The sequence below is a fragment of the Amborella trichopoda genome, chromosome 2 (assembly GCF_054954075.1).
Source record: "Amborella trichopoda isolate Santa Cruz 75 chromosome 2, AtrichopodaSantaCruz75HAP2 v2.0, whole genome shotgun sequence".
In the NCBI taxonomy this organism is placed as follows: domain Eukaryota; kingdom Viridiplantae; phylum Streptophyta; class Magnoliopsida; order Amborellales; family Amborellaceae; genus Amborella; species Amborella trichopoda.
This window is the reverse complement of record NC_142337.1, coordinates 2,820,707-2,826,706: the sequence shown is the minus strand read 5'-3', so window position 1 is coordinate 2,826,706 and position 6,000 is coordinate 2,820,707.

Genomic DNA, 6,000 nt, shown 5'->3' with positions numbered 1-6,000 from the left:
ACCATCACATCAATACAGACCCCATCAAACTAGCTCCATTATATCTGCTCAATCATTTAAACCCAACCAATGGAGTTAAAACCAGAGAATATTATGAAGCAATTCTCATGGAAACAGGATCCATTTCTGTTGTCCATCACTATCAACAGAATACTCGAGTTATTGCTTACTCGAAAGTCCAAATCAAAAAAGCTACTTGCCTATGATGAGTGGGGTTGCAATCCCGCTCAAGGAAAGAAATTATACAACCCTGATTTCTCATATAAATATTACAAATATGCCGAATATATAGAAGCTTGGCATAAAGTATTTTATTACCAAAATCCAAACAATACTCATAGCTGGTACATCCAGTTTCGGTTACCTGTTTTTGAAAGATTCCCCACTTGGTTTAAAAACTGATTTTTAGTGTGGGGATCAACCACTTCAATTTTATCTCCTGCTTTCAAAACAGTGCAGGAACAATTTGTGCAATATAATAATAATGATAATACTGTTGATCATCACCTTTACTTTGTGGCTTTATATCAACTCCCATGGATCATGAAATGGGAATATACTATCTCTGTGAATAATACTACCAACCATACTTATATTCCCAGACTGGGTAAAACCATCTCAGTCAAATGGTGGGATATCTTTAATATGGATCCCACAACCATAACTCCCAAAAGAATACCTCCAATCAAACCTATATATCAACCAAGCCCAAATACAGCCAATACCTCTTTTGACTTTCCTACATATTTAAGAAACATGCTTCAATCCAACCCAAATGCTTCAAAAGAAATGCTAGAACAACAGATGAAAGAAATATTCATCAAAGCAGGAAGAAAACCGATTTCATCAGACGAAACCGTCCAGTCCTCACCATTACACACCAATAGATACTTACAACTCAGTGAAGCGGATCCAGAAGAAGAAACAGATCCCGAAGAAGAAGATCTAGATGAGTTCAGTCAAAGACCCTAAAAGCTCTACAGTATCACTGAACAGATAAGCCAAAGCTCCACCGACATACTACCAGATAAGACAAAGCTCCACCGACACAAAGATGCCCCGTCATTATCACCACCGACAGAAGGCAACTATTCAAGATGCCGTTACTATACCCACTTCCATAAGCAACAAAGAAGTTACTGTACATAAAGCACCTTTTACTGTGGCCACTTTCATAAGAAACAAATAAACCACTGTACAAGATGCTTTCTTTTTTTATTTTACCTTTTGTCGTCTTCCCCTTTTGGTCTCATCATCCCTTTACTTTGTTTGTCTTCTTCTCCTTTCGATCTTATCACCTCTGTCTTCTTCCCCTTTAGGTCTCATCGGCCTCCTCATCTCTTTGCTTCACCATGAAGCAAAACCGTCTATAAAAGGGGAACCCCCTCTCATTTCCTCTTCAGGTCGCAACATAAGTCTCAGGTCGAAACTCAGGTCCCAGGTCGACAATCCTCTCAGAGCTCTGCTGCTCTCCTATTCTCTGCTCTCCTCTTCTCTGCTCTCCTTCTCTCTGCTCTTTTTCTGCCTCTCTCCCCCAGAGATACTCCATCATCCACCAAAGCCATCCTGACCTCATAGCTTCATACTCATTCACCTACCAGGTTCTATCTCTCCTCCTTATTTTTATATCAGCATGTGTGATTGCAATCTGAATTCTCTTCCTTCCTATTGCCCCCAACACTGGAAACTCTTTTCTAGTTATTGCATATGTAAACAGTAAGTGTGCTGTTTTAGTTTATTTTCATATCAGTTTGTAATCGTGTTTATATACAGTACAGCTTGTAATACTGTAGTTTGAAAGACTCTAAGATTGAATATAAGGTTGTACAATTTGTCACAAATTTGCAAATTATATTCATGTATTGTTATTATGCAATTCAAAATATTATTTAGTATAAAAATAGGAGATTTCAACCACACACAGTGGTTAGTCATAGATATATCAATTATATCTCTCATTTGCATATTTCTATTCTGTCTAAACTTTTACAAGATACTACAAGAAATCATCAAATATAACAGTTTAATATTCACATATTTACTCTAAACAATATACAAGATTTTACTGTAGATCGTGGCGCGTTTTGGTATATATATATATATATATATATATATATATATATATATATATATATATATATATATCATATGACAAGTATAATTTCCTTTAACTCTTTGAGTATAATTTCTATGAGAAATTTCTTGCGGTCAGAGTTTTAGAGGCCAGTGAGTGAGTTGAGGTTTGTGTTTGTTTAGGTCTACCTTATCAGGGTAACCATTGGGATCAAGTTACCTTATCAAGGTAACCATTTCCAATGTACACCCTTTACATTATATATATATATATATATATATATATATATATATATAAATAGCACGTAGCACGACAAAATAAAAAGAATTCCCAAAAAAATAGAGTCATTTACAGCATCATTTCGAAACAATACAAATTATTCAATGACCATTACATTGTCCTTTCATAATATTACAATGGTCAAAATGACTATTATGTTGCCAAAAAAATACAATTACAGATGCGGTTTTCTCTTGGGCTGATACTACTTTTTCTCATGTTATATCTTCTATGCTCCTCAACTGCACGTTGTGTGGATGGAGCCAAGTCTTCAGCAGCAGTCTGACTACTCTGACCCACTACATCTTGTCCGCCCTATTTTTGTACAGCTTCATCATTAACTTCACGTTGTAAAATTTCCATCCTAGCATCTATATCATCCATGTTGACCAGTACAAACTTAGACAACATTTCAAACGCGTTGTTAACGCGATTATATACTTCAGAGTACCACTTCTGTCTAAGTGTAAGTGTCTCGGCTAACATGGTTGTACTTGTCTGAACTGCACTAACCTGCAAAAACATTTGGTAGGTTAATATAAACATACAAACTGATTGGCAAATACAAAACTAAAACCATTTGTAGGATAAAATATACATACTAACTGATCCTCATAACCTCGAGGTCTCATTATATACTGTGATTCATATGCAGGAACCACCTCTTCTTCTTCCTAGTTACGAGGTTGCAAAATGTCAATTAGTGGGTTAGTGACATTGTGTATGATAGGATGGGACATTGGGCCGTACCAAGCCTTATACTCCTCTGAGGACAACCCATTGGCAATATCAACTTCAATGTGTGTCATCATGTGATCATGGTGTGACAATCAATGATGGATCCTGTCAGAATTGACATGTCGTCAATCTCGTTGTCCACTATATCTGCTAGACCTCTTTACCAACAGATAAAGGATTTCTTATAAGGCCCTATTTAGCTCCAAATTGGGGACAAACGCGATCTGACATGTATGGCTCGGCAATATCATCAAAGATACGAGTCATTGCGCACATTGCAGTTTGGAATGCCACATGCCTATCATCTGAAATAGCCTCATCAGGCTTGAAGTACGGGTTTCATATTATCTGTTGTATGAAGTGCAATCACACATATGACAATCAGTCAATATAAAAAATACAAATACTATAATATAATTGAAAGAAATGAATATCAAAGTACAAACTAACCTCATTTGGTTGGAGGTTATCTAATTCTTGTCTAATGGTAGACATCAAATTATGTGGATTGCCATAATAATTCTTGGGTGGTTCCCACCCTTTTGCCCTTGGTATATTTGAAGATATATTATGCGGTATGGGTCTCATATGTATAATATACTCATAAAACTAGCACTGTATTATATCAAGATATGATAAGTTAAAAAAAATATTTCTAAGTAGTCTAAAGTATTATGCTTATATCTATATAGAAATTAAATTTACCTGCATAAGAATGGCAAAACCACTAAAATGTCTTCACTTGAAAGTACAAGCTTTCTAAGGGAACGATATAAAATATGCGAGGGCTGCAGCACCCCATGCATATCTGCTAACTTGCTCAATATCTTCAAAGAATTGCAAGTACCTTGTTGGGACTGTTGCAACTGATGAATCAACGAATGTGGTAAGGCTGATAAGGAAGAGTAGAAAGGCTCGAGTACATCTAACTACTTCCACAAGGGTTGCATCAGGTGGCATTTCCCTAAAATTAGCCTTCAACCATGAATGTTTTATGGTTGTCAAGTTGCCTTTAATGAGAACTATACCCAAATTGTTTTTTTTGAACTCATGGAGGTGACTAATAGGACGGCATGTAACAGGCTCGTCATCCACAGCCAATCCTAAAATCTCGTACACATCAAATAAAGTTGGTGTCATCTCACAAATTTGAATATTATAATGGAAGGAATTGGTCTCTGAGCGCCACCTCTCTGCATTCGCAGCAACCAAAAGATGATCAATTCGACATAGTCGAATGACAGACAGAGCACCCAATCCAGACGCGTTCATTAATTGAACTTGCTCATCGGTTAGATGCCAATCGCTCAATTGAAATGTTTTCTCATCGATTCTGATTTCTTGTTTTTCCTGAAATATAACAAATAGAACACATACAAGTCACAATATATATACAAATGTACTTCCCATATGCAATTGAAACAAACTACAATTTATTGAAAAATAACAAACTAATGGAAAGAGTAGATGAATATATTCATATACATGTCCTTCCCATATGAAATATGATGAATTTTCTGGATGAAGTTGTAGCAAGCTAGGGTCCTGAGGACCTCCTAAGTATCCCCCCTCTGGATGGACACGGCTCATATTCAATAAAATCGCGACACCAATAACTCATCATGCATATTAAAATTGCATCATGCATTTGCATGTACAATACTACTCTAAGATAAGATTGCGATAATAAATTTACATATCGAACTATAAATGGAGTTTCTAACATATCTGCAACTCGTATTTAATCCATATATCCGTAAATCATGTATCACTAACAATGGAATGGGCATGAAGTATACAAGGTAAAAATTTTATTCTTATATAATAACCAAAATAATGTTTTATACCATCTCTGTACCTATTCATCTCTGTACCATCTCTGTAACTATTCAAAATATATGATATAAGAAATTTTGAGTTACAAAACCCACACCCATTTATTATAACTCCATTTCATACAACTAAAAGATTGGTTAAAAGGAGAATAAATCAAGACAACTATTGTTTTTTGCTTTTATTATAATTCAAATGTTATTTACAACAAAATACAAAAAACAACATCCAACAACACAGAGTAACATCCAAAAATCTGTAGTAAGCAACTAAATTTGAAATTACAAGTCCAACATAGGATAAGTCATACATTTTCAATGATAACATAGGGTGTTATATTAAGCTATAGATTTCAATTTACAGATGGATTCATTTACATACAGTCACAAAACACAAACCCATTCAACTACTAAAAAACCAAACCCCCAAAACGCAAAATGAAACAAACAATATCCAAAAGCTTAAAAAAATAATATAAATAACCCGTAAAAATCAAAATAAGGCATTGATGGGTCAAAGATTCAAAGACATCCAAAAAAAATAGAAAGCAATTTTATTATATTACGCATTTCAAATTGCAAACCAATATAGCATAAGTTATACGTTTTCAAATACAAAGGCATTGACACAACAACACATTTAACTATATTAAGTTATTGATTTCAAGTTCTAATAAAACCCCCGAATTTGAAGTTCTCAATAGCCCAAAATTTATAAATTCTTAAACAATATATAAGAAACAAATATAACTCAATAACTCATGTATATCATTAAAAAATTAACAAAAACCCCAAATTTACAATTATAAAAGCCCCAAATAATTACACTTTTTAAAAAACCTAACTATCACTCAAATATGTTGTCATTTATGGATATGAAATTTCCATCAAATAAACCCTAAATCAACCGTTTCTACTCAAGTGTAAAACCCTAAATCATAATATACGATGCTAACTTCTAAAAATCGATGAAGAAATCATATTATACATACCTTCACTACAAATTTGAAGTCCATCAAATGCCGTCAAAATGAGTAAAATGCAATAATGATCTTTCAAAATACTTTTATCCATATC